The sequence below is a fragment of the Petaurus breviceps genome, unplaced genomic scaffold, assembly GCF_028583685.1.
Source record: "Petaurus breviceps papuanus isolate PSGF00001 unplaced genomic scaffold, PetGlider_PUasm1.0 186, whole genome shotgun sequence".
NCBI lineage: Eukaryota > Metazoa > Chordata > Mammalia > Diprotodontia > Petauridae > Petaurus > Petaurus breviceps.
Genome location: NW_027185798.1, coordinates 29,400,407 through 29,424,571, shown reverse-complemented (window position 1 = coordinate 29,424,571; position 24,165 = coordinate 29,400,407). Strand labels below are relative to the sequence as shown.

Below are 24,165 nucleotides of genomic sequence, written 5' to 3'. Positions count from 1 at the left end.
CTAGGATGGTGGTTGGGCTGACTTCTTGCCCCAGCAAGCAAGTGCTGCTTGCTATGGATTGGCCAGAATAGGGCTGAGAGGCTGTGCAGTGGCAGGCCCCAGCTGGGTCTGGCCTAAATAGAGTGTTCTAAGAGGTAGCCTGGGTTGTTCTATGTAACCTGCTCTGGAGTTTCTATCACAGGAATAAAAATGGCAAGGAGACAAGTAGACAGAAACATCTACATGGCACTCTAAGATTGGCAGAGTTCTTTACCTGCATTTAATTTAATTCAAAGAACATTTATTAAGCACTGTGTCAGGAAGGCTTGCATGATGGATAGAAAGCTGGCCTCTGAGTAAGGAAACCTGGGTTCACGTGTAGCCCCTGGTGCAATGAGAGCTGGATTTGAAGTCATGAAGACCCGAATTCAACTGGGTGTGATCCTGGGTGAATTCTTTAACATCTCTGAGCTTCAGCATTCTCATCAACTGAGATGGGAGCTGATAACTTAATTTATAATCCTATCGTTCTGGACTGTCCATGGGGAACTGTTTTCTGTTCTCCTTTTCCCCCATATATGTTGTATCATCCTACTAAAACATAAGTCCCTTGAATGAATGAATGAACTGTTTTAAATTGGCATTCCAAGTACCTAGTCATATGGTAGGCACTTAACATTCATTCATTCATTCTGCACCCTCACTATTCTCAGGTCTGAGCCCATGCTGATCATCAGGTCTCCAGCCCCTAATAAGTCAGACTCTGCAAGTGGTCTCCATTCTCTTAGGGTCTCCACACGCAGAGTGTCAGACAGAAAAAGGCTAGCCACTGGATTCAGGCCTCCCCCTCTCATCTTTGTGGTAGAGATACCCCCTTCTCCCCCTCCATGATTGACAGGTTTCCCTCTGGAGGATAGCAACATGAATTTTAAAGATTGTCTCCATGTGGGTCTTCACCTGGTACCAATTGTCCATCTATACCTAGGGGAGAGATGCTGCTTAGAACCCATTTCCCAAGTCTCTCCAGCACCCCTGCCCTCCTGGATGCCAAGGAGGCTGACTTACTCCACTAGGGGTGTTGTAACCTGTCATTTTTGTAGTCCCTGACCATTTTTTTTTTAAATAGTGGATTATACAGTCTTTCAACCACTCAGTAAGAGATATATTGTCGGCCAGGCCTGATTCAGTCCAGTATAACAATTTAGGTTCAAGATTAGAATGAAATGGGATATTTGTAGAATCTGTAACAGAAAAGATACTCAGCAGGGATACAGTACTGGTAGGGGTAGATAGATGTAGCACCCCCCCCCCCATTCTCTCCCTACAGAAAAACATCTGGTCATCAGGGTGTGGTGACTTGCACAACCATGAACAGCTGCCAAGTCTAAAGGGCACAGACTCTTCAGGGGATGGCTTCATTTATGCCCTTAAGTTACTTGGAAGTCCCACCAAGGGCTCATGTCTTAAACCCATGAACCAATCAAAGACAGCTTCCTTGTCTTATGGGGGGAACATTAGCCTAACCTACACAGCAGGGACCCTGGCAGTCATTTTTCCTACCACAGGGTGGTTCTCCAATGAGCCATTAGCTTACATTTTCCCTGGACACAAGGATTTTGTAGCAGAACCTTATATCTTGGCTAAAGTTCCAAACATGGAACTCATCCATTGTCCTTCTTCTAGTTCCTCTGAGTTGAGACCATAAACAAGCATTGGGTTTCCTTAAACTGATCTCTCAGATGAGAGGTGAACTTTTAATGTTATAATGATCCGGTCATTAGATATCTTCTCCCCAAACCAACAGTTCTTGAAGAAGGACACACATCCCTCTTAAGGACTAATTCTCCAATAACTGAATAGCTACAGTGGTTAGTCATCACAGAACACAAGTATTTATTGTCCAAAGACAGTTCCATGGCACCATCTCACTGGACATTACCAAGATGAATGGACAGAGACAGAACATTTCAACAGACCTCGATTTCCCTTCATCGAAGTTATTTTTAGCAGAAAATGCAATTTGAGGGCAGGCAAGTAGCACAGTATACACAGACTGCCAGCGCTAGAGTCAGGAATACCTGAGTTCAAATCCAGCCTCAGACACTCACTAGCTGTGTGACCCTGAGCAAGTCACTTCACCCAGTTTGCCTCAGTTTCCCCATCTATAAAATGAACTGGAAAAGAAAATGTCAAACCATTCCAGGATTTGTGCCTAAAAAAAAAACCCAAATGGGATCATGGAGAGTCAAACACAACTGAAAAATCACCAAACAACATGTGACGTCACTGCAGCAATAAACAAGACGAAATCATGCTTTCACACACGATAATACAATGGTTACTGGAATCAAGTTGCCTGGTTTGCCAATAGAATTTACAACAGAAAAAAAAATACTGTCAAAGGAAAAATTAAACTTAGAAGAAAACCAACAAGAGTCAGGGGTAAGGGGACGGGAGAAGGGGGAAGGAAGAAATTCAGTCTAGACAAAAAGAGTGGAAGCAGCTACTACTACTACTGCTGCTACTACTACCACCCCAAAGAAGAGAGGACAAAATGGACCCCACCTCCCTTTTTGAAGAGGTGGGGGATTACTATGCTTGTATAACATTGCATATACTGCTTAGAACACTGAAGGATGGGTAGAGGAGGATTTGTGGAAGGAAAGGGGGTCCTTGTAAGAGGGGGAAATAAGTTAGAGTCAAGTTGTGGAAGGATTTCTACTTCAGTCAGAGGTTGCATGCTATCTCATAAGTACAGACAGATGCAATTCTGCCTTCATTGAAGGAGTGCCAGTAAAAATAGAAAAATTAGGAAAATTTTCTAAAGGAAAGACTGCAGGATGTAGCAACTTATTTTCTGTGAAGGGTGAAGGGAGAAGAATAGCAGTGCCATTAGTATAAAAAGAAAGTTAAGGGGAAAAGATTGATCCATTGTCAGTTTACTTAACATTTAGGTCAGAAGATCCTCTGTCTGTCTCTATCTCTCTATTGGTCTCTGTGTCTCTCTGTTTTTATCTCTCCGTGTCTCTATCTCCCTGTCATTGTCAGTGTGTGTCCCTCTCTGTGCCTCTCTCTCTGTTGGTCTCTGTCTCTCTGTTTCTCTGTCTCTGTCTCTCTGTTACTGTCTGTGTCTCTATTTGTGTCTGTCTCTTTGGCTCTCTGGCTCTGGCTCTCTCTCCCTCTCTCCCATCTATCCATCTACCTCCTTATCTTCTCCATTCATCATCTCTCTAACTCCAGAGTCAAAATGATGTAGGCATAAACTGCCCTGCTGAAGTCCCCTTTCCCTCCCAGTCCAGAGAGTGATAATCTCCCAAACTGATGTTTCCCTGGGGTTTGGAAGGCTTTATCCTTGCTTCTTCAAAGTATGTTTGCCCTTTTTTTTTAAAAGTTTACTTTGTTCTCTTAAGCCTGTAAATGTGATAAAACGATTGATCAATGAACTGTTGCTGCAACAGCTGGGGACAGGGAGCCGGATTGGGAAATATCCAAGGAGGGAAGATAGATTTAAAACAACTATATTTGTTAGAAGGAGATTTCTGACTTGGGGCTTGGAGTTAAAAAGGAGAGTTATTGATTTCTATTTACAAATTCCCAGGACATGGAGAATATATGTACCAGATTTCACTGGCAAATGAATCAGCCTTAGTGGTTGGGCAACTAATGAACTGTTTGGAGCATTGAGACAGGCACCTAACATCACCATGGCTTAGTGTGCTAGCTTAAATGCATGCTTAGTGGGGGGAAGGGGAGGGTAAGGGATCCTGCATCCTCATTGACCATTCCTCTGTTCCAATAATCTCTAGTTCTATTTGTATCTATGTGTATGCATATATGCATATATGTATGTGCATACAGATAGATAAATGTGTACACACACACACACACACACACACACACACACAATCCCTCTGGGTTATCTCTCCCAACTTGTTACCCATCATTTTGTAACTTGGGCTCCCAGGGGGATTCCTACTAAGACTGTAAGATCTCCTCTGTATCTATACTCCTAAAACTGTAGCTTCTCAGCCCCCATTGGTGAGCTGATTTTTTATAGTCAGCCAAAAGGTACCATTAGCTCAAAGCAAAGGTATTTGCTAAATTGACAGTAAAGATAATTGCTGCAGTAAATAAAACTGGGATGCACTCTCCCACAAATACACACCACATCTGTGGGAAGACTCGGTATATATTTAGAGCACACTGGTAGTGAGGCACAAATGTAAGAAGCAACTGTGGTCAGGGCAACTCACCTCCCTGGTAGTGGAGGGCTCTAATGTCCTTTCTCTGCTTATGCTCCTCCCTCCAAATGCCACATTTCTTATGAGTGGGGCTGCTCGCCTGGTGGTCCTGTTCCTCATCATAGCTTAACTCTCAACTGCTATGGTTAGTCCCAATCCTTCTCTGTGGCCAGATGTCACATTCCTTGAAGGTGCTTCCTGACCCCAAATCTCTGTGTTTGTATGTCTCTCTCTTGCTCCTTACTGGACTTGGGACCTCTATTATAAAATGCCATGACCAACAGGGTTTGAGGGAGAGGAAAAGAAAAACTGTCTGCCCCTCTTGCTCCTTCTGGTAGAAGCTCAGAGTTTCATAAACCTATTGCCTGCCTTAAATGCGCCTCAACTGCCCCAACTTGGGATCATAGGATCATGGATCATAGATTTAAAGGAGAGAATCTTGGACATCATTGAGTCAAACCCCCTCATTCCTCAGATGAGGAAACTGAGGCCCAGATTTTTTCCAGGATTGGCAGGCTTAGCTTCTCAAAAGCAACCAGGGGCATGGTCAATATTTTGTCAGCCAATGGCCAGCTGCCCTTCTAATCATATCAGGAAGAACCATGAAGGGATAACAAGGTATAGGCACATCTTTGTACTTTATTTTAATTAAGACCTCATTGCTTCTGTTATCTGTCCTTTACTATCTGTGCATGCATCAACTAGGTTGGAGGCAAGAGATCAGCTCTCCCCCACTAGATGTGTATAAACTTTATGTAAATATTTATAATTACATATGTATATACACATGCCTGCTAGTATATACATATGTATGCATGTATATACACACATGTGTATATGTTTGCATGTGTGTACAGAGAGAGATTTGGAGCTTTTTGGAGCAAGTTTCTCATCATTAAATTGAGACTGTCAAAACTTGGAGGAAAAATCAGATGATTCAGGTTCATGTTTAAGCACAGTAAAATGAGGAGAAGGTGAACAGATGATCTAAATGGTGGAACATTCTGGATGTGCTGAACTCCAGGAGGAAACCTTTTGCTGCTTCTCTCTTCCTTGAAAGTTCTTTAAAGCAATCAGCCTCTGCATGGAGCTGAGAAAACACACCTAAGGCTGCTTTAGAAAGAAAAGCAGAAGGTCAGAAAGCCTACAATTTTACTTGACAACTATGCTGCAATTGTACTTTTAACTTTTAAATTGGTATCTTCTATTCTTCAAATCTTTTGTATTCTGGGTTTCATTAAAATCATCAGAAACTCTGAAAAACTGGCCCACCAGCACCCAGGACAAATGGTGGTACTGATAGGTTCATAGAATTAGAACTGGAAGACACCTTAGAGGCCATCCGGTCCAACCCCTTCATTGTACAGGTAAGTAAACTGAAGTTCAGTGACTTACCCAAGGTCACCCAAGTAGCAATTGCTTTGCTGTTGTCCTTTCTGTTTTCATTGTTCTGGTCATCAGGTCTGTTGTTTCCAGTAATATTCACAATTATTATGTCATATAAATGGAAAAGATAACAAAAATAATTAAAACTGAATGTTGTTAGTTATAATGACCTGTTTTGGCCCCAAAGAAGAGACCTGAGAAGACACTTGTCCTCCCTAGTCCTTATTCCTTGGAAGAAATGGAGGTCCGTGGGTGTGAGCTCCTGCATGTGACATCAGACTTTGATATGTTGGTTAATTTCCTAGGACTTCTCTTCCTTTATTCTTCTTCTTAAGTTCTTTATCATAAGAGATGACTCCCTGGGAAGGACTACAGAGAGAAATGTAAACTATATAAAAACAAAACATAGCAAAAAAATTATTTTAAAACAAGAAAACTGGTTAAGTAACTGGGAGGTGACCTCTACACTGCTCCCTCTCAACCTATTTGTTTCACTATTGGACCATCTTACAGAGGTCAGATACTCCCCTCAACCTTCTTCTGACTCCTCAAACCCAAAGAATTGACATAGTAAACAGAAATCTCATAGGAAGAAGTTGCTAGGGTTTTTTTTTTAATTTATCCTAAAATAACTTCTTATCTACATTTTCACAAGTCCCCTGAGAAGTAGTAGTAATCCAGCAAAATAAGTTGTTCACCTTGGGGTCTTGAAATAAGGTGATAGGAGAAGGTTAGATCTGAAATGGACCATTTAGAACATACTGGTCAATCTCATTGTAGAGAGCAGAGACTGACTTGTTCATCTTTTGTACCTCTGACACTTTGCACATAGTAAGGATGTCGCAAAGCTTTTCTTTTTTTCAGTTCATTATTTTTATTTTTTCAATTAACAAGCATTTTAGAAAATCAGCCCCTCCCACTCCATCAAACAAAGTAAATGAATGAATGAAGCCCTCAATGTATAACTGCAGAGTTGGACAAAACAAATTCCCACATTAGCTATCTGAAAATATATGTCTTTTTTTTTCATTTTAAGTTCATCTTATCTCTGGCAGGAGTTGAGTGGCATGCTTCATTTCCCATTCTTTTGGACTCATGTTTTATCATTACATTGATTAGAGTTCTAAAGCCTTTCAAAGTTGTTTTTCTCTATTAGGTCAATAGCATTATATAAATTTTTCTGGTTCTACTCACTTTGCTCTGTATCAGTTCATAAAGATCTCTGCAATTTCCTCTGAAATTGTATGTTTCATCATTTCTTATGGCACTACATTCCATCACATTCACACACCATAGTTCATTTACTAGGAAAACATCTCCTTAATTTCCATGTTTTGCCTACTATGAAAAGAGCTGCTATAAATATCCTTGTACATAGGGATCCTTTTCCTCTTTCTTTGATCTCTTTAGGGTATTGGTTTTGTAGTGTTATAGCTGGATCAAAGGGTATACACAGTTTGGTAACTTTCTGGGAATAGTTCCAAATTACTTTCCAGAATGACTGGCTCAATTCACAGGTCCCAACACTGCAAAAATGTGCCTGTTTTCCCACAGCCATACCAACAAGTAAATGATTCTTTCTTCCTACTTTACTTCCTTCCACAAAGAAGAAAAGAGAGGAGGGAAGTCATTTCCAATATCATTCAATTACCAAGTGATAGAGCTGGGCTAGAACCCAGACCTTTCTAACTCCCAAGACAATGTTCTTTTCCGTAGAAATGTAGACTTGAAATTGGAAGAAATCTTCCAGACTATTTGTACCCCAATTACATAGTGAGGGATTCAAACTTAGGTCTTCTGTATCCAAAGTCAATGTTCTTCATATTCTATCTGTAGAATTGGCCTTTCTCAAACAATCTGACCATTCCAAAAGTCCAAAACTTCAAAAGTTGAAGATGCATTGCCATTGGGTTCCCTCATGTTTCTATATTTTCATATATTCAATAAACAAAAGGAATACATCAAGGGACGGGGTCACACACTAGAAATTCCACTGGATTTGAAATCAAACTCACTCCCCAGGTTTGAATCCCAGCTCATTTACTTGCTACCTGTGTTACCTTGGGTAAGTCACTTAACTTCCATGGGCTTCAGTTTTCTCACCGGTAAAATGAAGGAGTCAGACTCAATGGTTTAAGTTCCCTTCCAGTTCTAAATCTATGATTCGTTCTTTACCATTCATATTTTACAGAATCAATAAAAGGGGGAAAACCCTCCAGGATCCTCACTGAGGATTAAGAGTCTAACTTATTTTTTAAATATATTTATTTAATATTTTATTTTCTCCCAATAACATGTAAAAATAATTTTTAACATTCATTTTTCAAAATTTCAAGTTCCAAATTCTTTCCCCTTCCTCCTCCTTGAGAAGGCAAGTAATTTGATATAGATTATACACCTGTAGTCATGCAAAACTTTTTTAAAGATCTACATTTAAGGGTCTAAATTCTTGATAATAATTTATTTCCTAAATTGTCTCTTGTTGCCACAGGAGATGTGTTTGTCTCTAGGGCAGAGCAGAGGCTCAGGGCCCCCATAGCCACCTACAGCAGAGATGGAATGACTCTCCCATCTGCCTTCTAAGCTGGCCATTTAAATGGGACACTAGGCAGACCACTAAACTGAGGACCCATATTAACCTGCAGGTTCCCCATCATGGGGGCTTTTATTCCAGGCTTTCGTTTTCTTTCTAGGATCTGTGAAAAGTGGGAAAAGCTGCCTAGTCAATGTTTTGTAATTTGCACCACCTAGTGGTTAAATCGACCCAGAAGAAAAACAAAAACCTCATTCCAGAAAATATAAATGATGTAATCACATAGAAAATGCGATAGTCACTTATATAATAAAGTCAGTTATATACTGTCATCTCGTATATAAATAACAGCATATACTATTTTCCTCCAATAGAATGTAAGTGTCTTGAGGGCAGGGATAGTCTTGCTTCCTTGTATTTGTATCCCTAATGCTCAGCACAGTGCCTGGTATACCCTAAGTGCTTAATAAAGGCTTTTTATTTTCATACATACTGGATGCTTATGTAGCATTTTAAAGTTTATAAAGCACTTACAATGACCTCAATTAGGCAAGTGCCCTTTTTAAATATGAACCTGTGAGTTCACTGATGTGACAGAAACCCTTCAACCAATGTAAACAAGTGACTGTCTTAGAACTGTCTTAGAGAGTTGTCTGGGGACAGTGAAAGGCTAAATGACCTTCCCCACATCACACAACCAGTATATGTGAGTGATGGGACTTGAACACAGGGCTTCCTGACTCCAAGGTCCATTCTTTAGCCACTTCTCCATTCCACAAAAAGCCCTGTAAGTGTTACTACTCCCTACTACAGTTAAAGAAAATAAAACAGAAGTGACACCCTCCTGATTATAAAGCTACTAAATGTCAGAGAAGGGATCTGAACCCAGATCTTTCCTGACTCCAAGACCAATGCCTTTTCTACTAGACTACAATGATTATGCTAGAACTAGAATGAATAAATGATGAATGGGAAAAAAAAAACATTTATTAAGCATTTACTTGTTTGTCGTTCCATTGTTTTCAGTCACGTCCAACTCTCCATGACCCCCTTTGAGGTTTCCTTGGAAAAAAAACATTTATTGAGCATTTACTTGTTTGTTGTTCAGTTGTTTTCAGTCATGTCCAACTCTCCATGACCCCCTTTGGGGTTTCCTTGGCAAAGATACTGGAGTGGTTTGCCATTTCTTTCTCCAGCTCATTTTACAGATGAGGAATCTGAGGTAAATAGGGTTGAGTGACTTGCCCAGGGTCACACAACTAATAAATATCTGAGGCTAGATTTGAACTCAGGAAAATAAGCCTTTCTAACTCTATGGCTGGTACTTTATTTATTATATTTAGGCAAAGAATTGTACTAAGTTCCAAGATACAATAGAACATTAGCTAGCTACAATATTCCACTTGCTACTGTGACTTGTTTAAACCTAATGGGATCTGGGTTTTTTTGTTTGCTTGTTTTTTGGACACTTGCTCTAAGCAGCTAAATTACCTTGGAGTTTGCACTGACCTCTTCTATGATGGTATTAAAGAGTAAACCCCAGGATCTTGAGCAGAGCCATCCCAGGGGTCCCCCCTTTTGGAAAAAGACTCTAAATTAATGATTGGTTTCAGCAAGGAGAGGGAGAATTGTCTGGAAAAAGCGGTCTCAGGCTTAGCAGCCTAGTAATTATATACACAGTGGACAAAATAAATATAGATCAGGGAAGTAACTACATTGTATTGCCACAGTGAGACAAAAGATCTCCACCCTGAGGCTGATTCAGAAATACCAAATTATTTTCTTCTTTTGAGTGATGCAGTAGAAACTGGATTTGGAGTCAGGAGAACGTGGGTTTGACTTCTAGCTCTGCCTCTAACAATCCTGTGTGATCTTGTGCCACTTCCACTATCTTACTGGACCTCAGTTTCCTCATTTGTAAAATGAAGGCCTTGGTGTTGATGGCTTCTAGGATCCCTCCCAGCTCTAAATGTATAATCATGTGATACCTGGACAGAGCATCTGGGGTCATAATCACATGGAGAGGGGAACACTGCTTTATTTGGGGATGTTCTGTTCCCAATTAGAAGTCCCCACCAATGGGTTTTTTTTTATATGCCCCATATCTATTGTTGGGTTCCCCTGAATACTAAATTCCTGCATAGGAATTCCTCAAAGTGGGGAAAGGGAAATTGTCAGGATAAAGATGTTTAGGAAGCAAGAGTCTTGTGAGAGCCTAGTTGGATAAGGGACATTAACTCTAGAAGGATATCATAGACCTTCCTTCCTTCCAAAGAAGTAGCTGGTATTAGTAAATTTTTCCCATCCTACCACTTCCTGGTGCCCCTCAGGTGGGTTGATCAGACCAATGGGGAATCAGTTCCACATATAATTCTGCATTTGCTTTTCTCCATTCATAGGGATCATTGGAGAGAAGGATTTTCAAGTCAAAACATTAGATGTTATCTGTTGCAACCTTCTCGTTTTAAAGAGGAAGAATGAAAGCCTAGATAGTTGAAGAGATTTGCCCAAGGTCATAAGGAGGAAATGGCACAGCCAGAAACTCAGGTTCTCTGATTCCAAACTAGCATGTTTCCCATATCCCCACAGCCTCATCTGTGGGATAGGTCTACTTTATATACCATTTAGATAAGAGATCTACAGCTAGCCATGGGTGTAACCTCAAATAAATCACTTTTCCTCTCTGGGAGTCAGTTTCCTCTTCTCTAAAATGAGGAAGATATGATGATCCCAGAGCTCTCTTCTTGCTTTGAAATTCTAATACCTTGTGTTAACTGGTATTTGTGTAGAAATTCCTTCAGATTGTCAACTTCTCTAATATGTGTGTGTATATTCATATATACACCTATACATATTATGTATATGTTCATATGCTGGCTATAAAATTATTATTTATATCGTCTTGAGATTGCAGGGGTTCTTAACTTCAGGTCTGTGAATTTGTTTGGTTTTTATATACACTTATCATTTTGTACCTATTGTGATTTCTTTGCAAGCCTATGCATCTCATATTAAGTATTTAAAAGCAGTATTTTGAGAACAGGTCCATAGGCTTTACTAGAAAGCTGCCAAAGGGGGCCATGACAAAAAAAAAAAAAAAAAGGATTAAGAACCCTTATCTTGGAGAATTGCCTGGGACATTTCAATTGACTTGTCCATGGTCATACAACTAGTATATGTCAGAGGCAGGACTTGAACCCTTGACTCCAAGGCCAGTCCCACACTGCCTTTCATTGCTTTATATTTATTTTCCATTTATCTCTGTACATGCTATATCTCCTTCCCCCCAGAATGTAAATTCCTTGGAGGCAGGTTCTGTTTCACTTTTGCCTTTGGATCTCTAACACCTCATGCAATGCCTTGCACATAGTAGGTGCACATAGCATCTGTTTAATTAAATTGCCGAGATCTATACACAATTTCTTCCAAAGGTGAGGGAGTATCTATGTTTAAGGTTTTTCTTGTAGGAAAATGCACCAGACAAAGTACCCCATTAGAAAGCTTCCAGGCCTTTTCCATCTTGATTGTCCCAATTGCCAATGACCTAGAGTGCATACCTGAGCAGCAGTGCACAGAAAAGAAGGGCCCATTAGCTGGCTATGACTGCGTCCAAGCTGACACAGCACCAGACCCCACAAGTCGGGAGGGTCATAAGCAAGACACCCATGGGACTGAAAAGGCTTTTTGTCCCAAAGGGCTGCTTTGGTTCAGCAGCTTGCGGACCATGAATAAGTTAATCAGTGATCACTGAGGGATTAATTTCTAACTGGCCAACAGACAAGATAGTTCAGACTAGTGAAGGATGGAGGTGAACTATGGAGTGGTATGACCACAGAAGGACTGGGCTTTTCTTCTGGTTGGAAATTCCATTCCATTCCATTCAGTTCAGTTCAGTTCAATTCAACTCAATTCAATGCAAAAAGCAGTTGGGTAGTGCTGGGGATACAAAGACAAAAGTGAAACAGTTCCTGCCCTCAAGGAGCTTACACTATGCATGTGCACATAGAAGTATATACAAAATATAAAAGAAATAAATACCAAGTAATCATTAGCATTGAAAAATCAGGAAAGGTTGGGGTGGCTAGGTGGTGCAGAGAGTAGAGCCTTGGCCCCGGAATCAGGAGGACCTGAGTTCAGTTCTGGCCTCAGACACTTAACACCCACACAAAAATACTAGCCATGTAACCTTGGGCAAGTTACTTAACCCCAATTGCCCTCCAAAAAGCAAAAAAAAAAAAAATCAGGAAAGGCTTCAAATGGAAGGTATTTTTTATTCTGAGCATTGAAAGGATTCTAAGAGGCAGAGATGAGGAGGGAGTAAATCCTTCTGGGAGAACCATAGAAACGTAGTGTCCAAGGTCTAAGGGGCATCCCAAGGTATTTAGTCTAGAGAGTCTCTAAACAGTGAGAAATGGGCATAAACTTCATCTGAATCCAACTCCAAAGAACTTTAGTAAAGTTAAGTAATAATAACAGTAACCCACATTTTTATAGAGATTGGATTTGAAGCTAGAGGAACCGGGATCAAATCTTGGCCCCACCACTATCTTTGTTGTCCTAGAAAATCCATTTCCCTCTCTGGGCCTCAGTTTCCCTGTGATAAAATGAGGGATTAGACTAGATGATTCCCATCTGTCTCTAATATCCCAATGATCTATGATCCTATTTCAATTTAATTCAATTAAACAAGCTGATAACACCTACAATGGGCCACCAGAAAGTGGGCTATAGGCTGAACAAATTAAAAATAAAACAGTATTTGCCCTTTAAAGCTTGCATCCTGGAGGGAATAGGGGTGGGGAACAGCAGGTACACAGATGAGTGAATACGAAATCTGTACAAAGTAAATATAGAATAATTTCATGTGAAAGTACTGAAAGTTGGGTGGGTGAATGAGAATCCATAAAGGTCTTTTGTAAGAGGTAGCATTTGACCTGTACTTTGCAGAAAACTAGGGACTCTTACATGGTGGAGGTGAAGAGGGAGAGCATTACTGAAAGCAGGGGATCCTCTCTTTTTCCTTTGGATAATGAATTACAAGCAAAGGGACATTACAATGAGTCACCCTGTATGGGCCATGGTGTTATAAGCAGTGGTGTTACACTCAAATAGAAACAAATCTCTGCATACAGCATATTACCTTAGAAAACCACAAATTAATATCATCTATGTTGTCATGTATTTTCATTTATTTTGTTAAACATTTCTCTATCACATTTTAATCACCCAGGAATTTTTGTGCATCTTGAGCCCAGGTTGGTCTCAAGATTGACACCACTGGTAGAGTGCTGGATTTAGAAATAAGAGAGACCTGAATTCATATCCTCCCTCTGACACTTAGTGGCTATGTGACTCTGGGAAATCCACTCAAATTTCTTTGGATTTCCATTTCTTTCTCTGCAAAATGGCGGAGGAGAGGGGATTTAATGTCCCCTCCTCAGTTCCCTTCTAGCTCTTGAGCTCATCCGATGGCCAATAACAGCCCCAATCCAAGCCTCTGTGGCTCATTGTTTGGGTTTTGATGGTGGAGAAAGAGTGTAAGTAGCAGATGTTTTCAGAAACTCGGAGGGTCTTCCTCTCCTGGATTGATATCCTTGTGATGGTAAATTGAGCCATTTTTTTTGTCTCAATTCTTACCCAGCCCTTAGTCAATGAATGGGCAGGACCTCAGACAAACTGAAATCTGGGAAAGACTTTAATTTAGAAAGGCCAAGGGCACCCACTACATCCAGGCAATCCCCAGTCATCTTGACCTTCATCTTGCCATTGGACTTCCATGACTGTGGAGGAGAGAGTGAGGCTGAAGACTTTGAGCAGCTGTCCCACTCATATCCAATTCACACACAAGTCAAGACATCGTCCCCCTACTGATGTCCTTGGTCCTCTTCTAGAACAAAGAAAGAACAGCTCTTGAGCTATGATGCTACAAGCATGGATTCTATCTGTGACTTCAGTTTGATTTCCAACCAGAAGTCCATCCAATACATGAGGCCTTGCCTCCTCAGGCCTGGAAGAGACACAGTCACTTGTATGGTTCACCTCAAACACAGGTTGCTGTGGTCACAAACCTTAAATGCGAGCTATAATTATTAACCACTATTGCAAAAGGGGCTTCATTAAATATACCTGATTATGAACCCATTTGGAAGGATTTAGAAGAACAAAAGTGTGGATTTCTCCCACCAGGCTCAGCTATTTGTGAACTCTGACATCCAGAGGCCTGTCCTGGACAGAGGTAACTCTATGTGTCTCTGCTTCCAAGTCATTATGTCAAGTTTTAACCTTTCCTCAACTCTCTTCCTGGCACTTCTCGCTAACTTTGAAAAAACATTAAATTTTTTAGTTAACAAAATCTATTTTCTCTCCCTCTTATCTGCTCTCCCCATTAGAAAAAGAAAACAAAAACCATTTACAAATATTCATAGTTCAGCAAAACAAATTTCCACACTGACCATTTCAAAAAAAAGTTTGCATCATTCTGCCCCCTGAGTCTAGAACCTGCCTTTAAGTGGATGTATTTGTAGACAGAAGGAAACCAGGTTCTCCCACACACCAATCTCCTTTGACAAACCCTTTGCCCTCTCTTATCCCAGGGGACTGGTCTCCATCTTCCTGGGGAGAGAACCTCACTTGGAAGGAGACACTTGTAGCCCTCCTATGGCCCAACTTCTTTTGTACTTTCTGCCCGGAATGTGACCATGTGTATGTTTTCTGAGGGGCAAGGTAGTTTGTTTGTTTTTTTTCCTGTTGTTTAGTTAATTTTTTTTAATCTTAGTTGGAAATGAAAACTCTTTTAAGTAAGATTTAAATAAGGTCTTTCATACAGTAAATCACACGGAGTCCAGCCAGGATGTTACCTGCCCGATCCACCCTGGACTTGGCACCATTTTCAAAGCAGGCACTGTACCCATCAGTCTCACTGGGATCCTTTTCCATTTGGTTACCTTGGGAGAATTTGGTCAGTTGAAGTTGCCTATAATTTCCCTGGTCACGGGAGCATAGTTTTTGAACTTAGCACAGACTCTGGCATATAGTAGGAGCTTAATAAATGAAACTTCCAACTAACTCCGTTGGAAGGGACCTTAGAAATAACTATGTCAATTGACCTGTTTCTGTTTCCTCTGAACCACCACCAGACTTCCTGAGACAATGCCCGGGGGATATTAATTCACTCATCTGTGGAATGCCCACCCTGGGGCCATGCTGCTTGGATTGATAAGAAAGCCTACCATCTAGATGGATCCCAGACCCCAGACCATGCTTCTTCTTGGCCATCTTCCTACCAGACCACCACAGATTCTCCCACTCAACTTTCAGTCTCTGATTCGAAGAGCAGTTTTCAAATCTATACTACCATTGCTTCTGGGAAGGGAATGTAAACAAGATTTGCCTCAAGGCTCCACCCACCATGCCTGCCACTTTTTAGATCTAAACACCCTTTCCTAGCAACCCTTACCCTCTGTGTTGTGTCCCTTACTTTGAAAACAAACTCCTTGACTGCAAAAACTGCCTTTTTTATGTTTATTATTATGCTTTTTCAATAATTTCAGTCATATCTGACTCTTCCTGACCTCATTTGGTTTTTTTCTTGGCAGAGATACTGGAGTGGTTTGCCATTCCCTTCTCCAGCTTATTTTACAGATGGGGAACTGAGGCAAACAGGGGCATATAGTTAATAATTGTCTGAGGTCAGACTTGAACTCAATTATTCCTAATTCCACGCCTGATACTCTATCCACTATGTCCCCTGTTCTCATCATTTAGCACAGTTCCTTGCATATAATAAGCACATTAGCCAATGCTTCTTCAGCATTCATCCAACCCCATCTTTTTGTAGTTGAAGAAGCTTCCCAGAAGAGGAACACAACTTCTCTGAAGTCGCTCTGTCTCCAAATCCACCACACCATTCTGGATCTCTAGTATGACCTCTTAGGGGAAAAATAGAAATGTTAAATAAAAAACTCTACTGAACTGAAAAACCCCAATTGCTGGGGGGGGGGGGGTAATTACTCTTATTTAAGGAGCTTAGGAGGAAGCACAATCTGCAGAGAAGAGAGCCCTATATCAAGACCCAGGGTGTCTGTCTTCTTTCTTGTGTTTTTTCCACAACAAGAATCTATGAATTTGAAGGGAGGGCCTAAGGAATGGTCTCCACCCAACCCTTTCATTTTACACTAAGAGACAAATGAGACCTAGAGGTAAAGCAATTTACCCTAAGTTACACAAGGAGAAGGAGGCAGCACAGAGTGCCCGACTGGAGTCAGGAAGACCTGAGTTCAAATCCAGCCCCAGAGACTTATAGCAGCTTGATCCTGGACAAGTTTTCACCTCAGTTTGCTTGAATCCACTGGAAAAGGAAATGACAAAGTACTCTGGTATCTTTGCCAAGAAAACCTCATGGACAGTGATAGTGTGATATGGCTCATGGCCTCACAAAAGAGTCAGAAACAACTTGACAGTGACAACACAAAACTGCTGGTGAATATTGAATCAACTGAAAAAAAATGTAAGTGTGACACTTATTTTTGTATTTTTTAAAATATATCATTTATTTACCACTCCCTTTTAAGTTTAATCTGCATTATTGACATTTTCCCCATCACTTTCTTGAGTTTGCTCAATCAACAAAACCATAAATCAAGCCCTGATTTATAGGATTGATGATTTCCTAGGGGCAAATGCTCACACTGAAAGTTGAAGAATCAGCTTTCTTGGGCCATTTAGAACTAGCCCCAACTCTCTCCACCCCCAAAATTAAGGTCCTCTGCCTCCCAGTCTAGTTAGAGAGTCTTTCTAGTAAACATCTCCCCTAGGAGGGAGGCCAATGACAAATGAACAGATATATGTACAGTAAATATATTTCATTAACAGTAATTGTAACTGTGCCTTAATTAAGGTGTGTTTCCCAGATCTCTATGGCCAGCCTCAGGGTGGAGTCTGGGGTCTCCTAGTAGACAAAACAGGGAGATACCAAGAGCTATCATTGGTCCTTATTAGGGAAGATGAGTAGTGTTGTGCTTGGAGAGAGGGTGGGGCAGGGAATAAGGAAGAGGGGAAGCCAGAGGAACCTGGAAGGTTCTAGAAGATCCTTGACTAGCTGGCAGCAGAGGACCTGCTAACTTCATATTCTTGCCTCCTCGTGGGACCTGAGACTATAATCTACAATTCTCCAGCCCAGCCTTTGCTTGCATTCTCCCAAAAGGAATATATGTGTATATGTGTGTAGATGCATGCTTGCATGTATGTGTAGGTATATATGTGTATGTACATGTAAACACAAGTGTGTGTGTGTACTGCCCCACCGCAGGCATCATGTCTTCCTTTGGTTGATATTTGAGCAAACTGCTGCTGTTAATCCTTCATTTTTTAAATAGAACCAGTGACATCATAGGGTGATGCCTTGACTCAAGCCTGAATGGGGAGGAAGGAGCCAGCTCTCAATAGATGTCTTGATGCCCCCTTTCCCTGCCGAGAACCTTTTCTAAGTTGTTTCTGGGATGGGCAGCACTTCCACTTGTCTTGGCTCTGATTCCCCCTTCCCTCCTCACCCTCACCCACAGAACGTTTCATGGAACAAAAACTCTCCAGCTGGCAAGACATTCAAGAGATGTATAGAATTTTAGGATATGGATTTGGAGCTGGAAGAACCACAAAGGTCATCTAATCCCACTCCCTCATTTTGTAGATGAGGAAACGGAGACATAATCATAAAGGTTATAAACATCGGAGCCAAGATATAAAGCCAGGGTCTCTGACTCCAGAAGTTGTGGTCTTTCTGCTGGGCCATCCAACCGAAATTTTATCATCTCCTTGACTAACATGATGCTGTGAAAAAGATGTCAGTCACTCAGCCTCAACCTCTCCGGGCCTCAGTTTAGTCATCTGTAAAGTGAGGGGATTGGGTTTCCAGCTCAAAGTCTCTGGTCCTATCTCTCTATCTCTCACTGGGTGTCTGTTGTTGTTTGTCCTTTGTTCTTGAAGAGGACCATGACTGGAGGGAGCTGATGCCATATCATGCAAGTGAATTGGATATAAGTGAGGCAGGGCGGTACAAGGTCACCAGCCTCACTTTACCCTCCGGAGTCATCTGGGTCCATTGGCAAGATACAGATCAAGATGCCTGAAGATGGCCCTCACCTGTGTGCTACCTACACAGGTAATAATTGGTAGAACTGGGATTTGAACCCAGGTCCTTGGACTTCACAATCCAGCACTTCTTCTACCACCTCAACCTGCTTGAGCTCTGAGAAGGGCACAGGCTATGATAACTGCCCACAAAAGTTATTTTACTTGGGACTTTCAAGTAATTGTCCAGTATAATGAACAAGATTGGGTATTTGGGCTATTACTCAAAATTTAATGAAATTTGACCCCAAACATTTTAATACGCATTTTTAAAAAGAGAACCTTGTTTTCTAGCATTGAAGATACTACCACATGCCCTTTAAGCCTAAACTTCTCCAGGCAAAATATCCCTAGTTTCTTCAGTAGCTTCTTATGTGCCACAATTTGGAGACCTCTGACCCTCCTGGTCTCCAATTCCACATACTCTCCAATTTAATTTCCTTCTGAAAATGAGCTGTCCAGAACCAAATGCAACATTCTAGATTTGTTTTGACCAGGGTAGCATACATCAGGACTGTTACCTCCTTCCCCAGTGGACACTTGCCTATTAATTTGGTCTAATTAGCATTTTTTAGCTGCCATGTCACACTGCTGACTCATACTGAGCCTGTGGTCTACTGAAATCCTCAGGACTTTTTCACATAACCAACAACTACCTAGTCAAGACTGACTCTGTATTACTACAGTTGACTTTTAATAAATGGGATGGATGGATGGATGACTGTGAGTGGTGCAAGTTTTTAAGGTTAGGAGAATGGAAGCACTGAGGGGCTGCATGGTGGGGAGGAAGGAGCCCTAGCTTTGGAATTTGAGCCATGGGTTCATATTTCCAACTCTTCCTCTTAATACCTAATGATCTTGAGCAAGGTGTGGGCAGCTGGGTGACCCAGTGGATAGACTGCCAGGTCTAGAGTCAGGAAGACCAGAGTTCAAATCCAGCCTCGGACACTTATTAGCTGTGTGACCCTGGGTAAGTCACAACCCTGTTTGTCTCTGTTTCTTCATCTGTAGAAGGAGCTGAAATAGAAAATGGCAAACCAGTCCAGTGTCTTTGCCAAGAAAACCCCAGATGGGGCCATGAAGAGTCAGACAGGACTGAAATGACTGAACAAGTCATTTCCTCTCCATGCCTCACTTTCCTTTTCTTTAAAATGGGCTAGAAGATCTGTGGTCCTAGTTCTAAATCTGTGGTCCATACCGGTTACCTTCCTCAGGAGACTCTCCAGATGATCAATGCCCTTCCTAAGAAGTGATGCCCCAGATGGGTTGTGCATAGAGCAGAGGACAACAAGATTATTGCCTCCCTGATCCTGGGCATGATGCCTTTTTATTACCTACGCACAGAATGGTCCTCCAAAAGAATTCATGAGGGATCTCTGTGTAAGCTATCTGACCCTCATCATTAAATGTGTTGTGGACAGAGAGCTCCAGAAAACCTGCAAAGGTCATGTGAAGCTCTGGTATAGGTAGCTGAAAAAATCAGGGGGTCCTGATATGGGTTCCAGGCTTGCCCCTTTCTGGAGCAGTTAGGACTTAGGGTCCGGAAGACCTCAGATTCTTCCTAGCTGTGTGATCCTGGACAAGTTACACTTAATCTGTCTCAATTTGTTTCGTCATCTGTGAAATGGGGCTAAGAATAGCACCTGCCCCACTGGGCTGCCATGAGGATCAGATAACATATGTAAAGTACTTTACAAACCTTAAAACACCCTGGAAATGCTAGGTATTCTTCTTAATAGCCTAGAGAACAGCTCGTAAATGCTAGAGCTGGGAGAGACTGCGGACATTATCCCACCCAGCTCCTTCAGTCTTCCAAGATAGGAACTGAGACCTTAACAGGGGAGCCGAGCAACCTGCCCAAAGTCACACCAAGAGTAAGGAGCAGAGAAATCTGCAAAAACCTGGAGACGGGTGACTGGAAGCTGATGGCAGAGGGCCTTGAAAGCCCAAGAGGTTGCCACCAAAGTACTTCCTAGGCCCCCAAAATCTGTCCAGCAGTTAAATCTTCCAGTGACTCAGAGTTGTATACCCCCACAATCACCGATGACAATGATGATTTGATTATTTATTCTTTATTAGAAATTGATCAAATGGTTACAGGAAAAGGCTAGATTAATTTAGGGCTCTCATGCTGACTCAGGGGATTTGGGCAAGCCAATCAGTCCTTCGGTAGACTCTGGATTTAGAATCAGAGGAGCCAAGCTCAAATCCCAGTTCAGTCACTTATGATTTGGGCCCCCTCCCTGGGCTCCAGTTTTCTTTTCTATAAAATAAAGGAGTTGGACAGTATGACCTCTAGAGCCCTTTCTAAAGCAAGACCTATGACCCTATGAACACTTCATGAAATAGAGACTCTGGGTTTGGATTTAAAAGGATCTCCATTTTAGTCCTCACCCCGACACTTACTAGCTGTGTGACTTTGAGTAAGTGATTGAATTGCTCTGGGCCTCTGTAAAATCTGTAAAATGAAAGGATGGGACAAGCTGGCTTCCAAGGTCTCTCCCAGTCCTAAATCTATGACCTTTATGATCTTATTACTTGGTATTTTCCACCTAAATAAAACTGAAAGGCATCAGGTGTTTCTGAAGAAGAAGAGATGTGTAAGTTAGAAGTAAATGGGAAGGGCAAAGCTTTGGCAGAAAAGCACACAATCTGGATAAAAGAGAAGCAGTGTGGGGCAGTGAAAATGGCTGAAACCCAAGATCAAGTCCCAGCTGCATGACCATGGCCAAGTCACTTTTTCCTCCGCATCTCTTTTCTCTTCTATAAAATGGGCATCCTAGTAGCAAAAATCTTCAGTTTAGGATTTGGAGAGACCTCAGAGGTCATCTATTCTAACACTCTGTAATACTCCTTATGTTACAAATGAGGAAACCAAGACCCATAAAGGTGGATCAACTTGCTCTAGGTCCCACAGGTGATGATTAATTAGATTAATTAGAACAGAATTAAAATTGGAACATGGGTCCTCCAGGTCCAAATCTTTCTCTCTCTTTTTGTTTCATTTTTAAAGACATTAATACTTTCACAAACCTCATCACTGGATTACTGTGAGACTAATAAAATTCTGTAAATTAAAGTGCCTTGTAATTGTAAGGCATTCATGCCAGTATGGACTGTTAGCATGACCATTTTAATCTGCAGACATGGGTGGCCCAGATTGTACACCCCATTCAAACCCAGCACCCCTTCGAAGCCCACCATGGAGATGCTGAACCACTTCTCTTGAAGTTATTCCCTCCTTCCCCAACACTCCCATTACCCTCCCCCTCCCCCCAAAAAAATAAATGAAAAGGACGAGTCAAGGATGAGAGCACAGAGAGGTTTCTGTGTGCCCAGCTCAGCAGATTCAGGGCTGACCCCTGCAGAGTTTGGACTCTGACCTGGCACTGGCATTCTCTCTGCTCAATGGTCATTCACACAATGAATTCATCTGTGTAATTGCGCCTCCTTGCTCACTGTCCCCAGTTAACTCTATGTTTGCAAGTAGATTCAAATGCTTAACTTGAAAAAAGCTGGGTTTTATTCCATTTCAGGCTTATCTCAGAGGCATTCATGCTGGAATTTCCTGGGCTTACCTTTTTTATCTTTTGCTGGGATTGAGAGCAGGAGGGAGGGAGTCATCCCATGTTGATGGTTACTTTGGGGAAAAACTATGAGCAAGGATTCTTGACTGGTCTCATGTCCTGCTCTCCAGGTACGAAGGCCTTTGGGAGCAGAAGTGACCCAACGAGAGGTCCAGAGGTGTGGGAGAAAGAGACTGGATGTGGAATCAGAAGACCAGAGTTTAAATACAGGGCCTGCTACTTATTAGCTGTCTGACCTGGCACAAATCACTCACCCTCTCTGGGCCTCGGTATCTTGATCTGTAAAATGAAAGGGTTCGACTAGCTGGCCTCCAAGATGTCTTCCAGCTCTAAATCTTGGATCTTAGGATCTCCTTGTATGACTTGAGAAACTCTTTATCCCTCTTTGGCCTTCAGTGAGGGGATTTGACTCAATGGTATCTAAGGTTACTGCCCATTTGACTTTGCCTAAGTCACCAACCTCACTCTGTAAAAAGAGGGACTTGTGTCGGCCCTCAGAGTTCCCTTCCAGGTCTTAGCCCTTAGGTTAAAACCTAAGACTCTAAAAGGTGAAAGTTCTAGTGATCAATTAACACACCTTTGTGTGCCTACAATGATGTGGTCAAGACTCTGCTAAATGCCTGGGCTTCAAAGAGGGATGTGAGAGTCCTGCCCTCAGGGAACTTACTTTCCATAGGGAGAGACACACCTAAGGAAATTCCCACGAGGAGCCGGGAGGTGACGTCTGAGCTGAGCTCCACAGGTAATGAGGAGAACTGAAGAAGACTGTCCAATGGGCAGGCCAGGCTTGGTCACCAGCATGGGGGCATTGTGGTGGGGGGAAGGACCACCTGACTGAGTGGCTTCCCTCGGGCCAGTTCTGTCTCTCTGAATCTGATTTCCTACTTGTATTTTTTTTATTTCAATTCATCCATCCATCAAGCCTTCCATCCATCAATCCACAAGCATTCAGTAAATGCCTACAATGTCAATAAACATTTATTAAGTGCCTACTTTTTCCAGGCCCTGGGGATACAAGTACAAAGAACAAAACAACGCTAATGGCAATGAGCTGACATTATAAGGTGTACACAATCATATATGTGCATTTATTCACACTCTTAACTCTAACTCTAACTTCATCCCTGCACACTCGTATTATATAAAACACGTCTACATGAATATTTGTATAAGCATACGTTGTTGTTTGAGCCCCTTCATATCTGCTTTGCCCCTAAGGACAATGCCTTCTTGGATGCGGGCACCGCCACACGGGGTGGTCCTGTGCCGGCGTCTCCCGTGTCTCACAATCGATTCCAACATTCTTCAGAGACGCCTTGAGAATGTCCTTTTATCGCTCCTTCCGACCCCCATGTGAGCACTTGCCTTGCGGAAGTTCTCCATAAAATAGTCGTTTAGGCAGCATATTTTTCACATCGCAACAATGTGGCCGGCCCATCGGACTTGGGCTCTCTGCAGTGCAGTTGGAATGCTTGGCAGTTCATCTTGAGAAAGGATCTCAGTGTCCAGTACTTTATCTTGCCGGGTGATCTTCAGAATCTTCCTAAGACAATTCAAAAGACTTTCAAGGCTATAAGCCAAAGTTAAGTGGAGGGAGAGTTGGTGACCAACTTTTTGTTTGAAGATGATTGTGCACTCAATGCAGCCTCTTTGGCTAGGATGCAACAGAGTATGGGTTGATTCTCTGCCACTTGTGTTAATATAGGTCTGAATATCAATAGCAAGAAAACAGAGGTTCTCCATCAGCCAGCACACCATCCATACACAGAACCAGTGGTTACAGCAAATGGAGAAATTCTGAATGCTGAGGATAAGTTCACTTATCTTGGTTGGGATATACATGTATACGGTAAGGTTGATACACCCATTACCAGATCTAGCTCAGTGTTTGGGAGTCTCTGAAGGACAGTGGGGGAGAGAAGAGGTATTAGGCTGCTTATGAGACTGAAGTCTACAAACCCCTTCTGCTGACCTCGTTGCTACATGACTATGAAACCCAGACAGTCTATCAGCCCCATGCCAGAAAATTGACATGCACATATAGGCACATGTATGGAATATACATATAGAAATACATATATGTGTATGTGTGGGATAAATGGAAAGTGAATTCAAACTATTTAAACACTTATTACATTTAACTAAAATTGAGGGGATCAGGAAAGGCTTGATGCAAAAGATGAAACCTGAGCTATTACCAAGTTCTTTTGAGGCAGAGCTAAAGACAAGTGCCTTCCAGACGCGTGAGCATCCTCTCCTTCCAACAGGGTAAATTCCAGCCCATTCGGGTCTTCTTAAACTAGGGGACTCTTGT

The 24,165-nt window shown here is 41.9% G+C and overlaps 1 long non-coding RNA gene across 1 annotated transcript; it reads right to left on the bottom strand.

Moving 5' to 3' along the window:
• Positions 1-13,816: 13,816 nt before the first annotated feature.
• On the bottom strand, positions 13,817-22,193 carry LOC138162127 (uncharacterized). The gene is made up of 2 exons (XR_011168553.1): positions 21,843-22,193; positions 13,817-14,026 (listed from the first exon to the last, which is right to left on the bottom strand). It is a non-coding gene; the product is annotated as an uncharacterized lncRNA (long non-coding RNA).
• Positions 22,194-24,165: the final 1,972 nt, after the last annotated feature.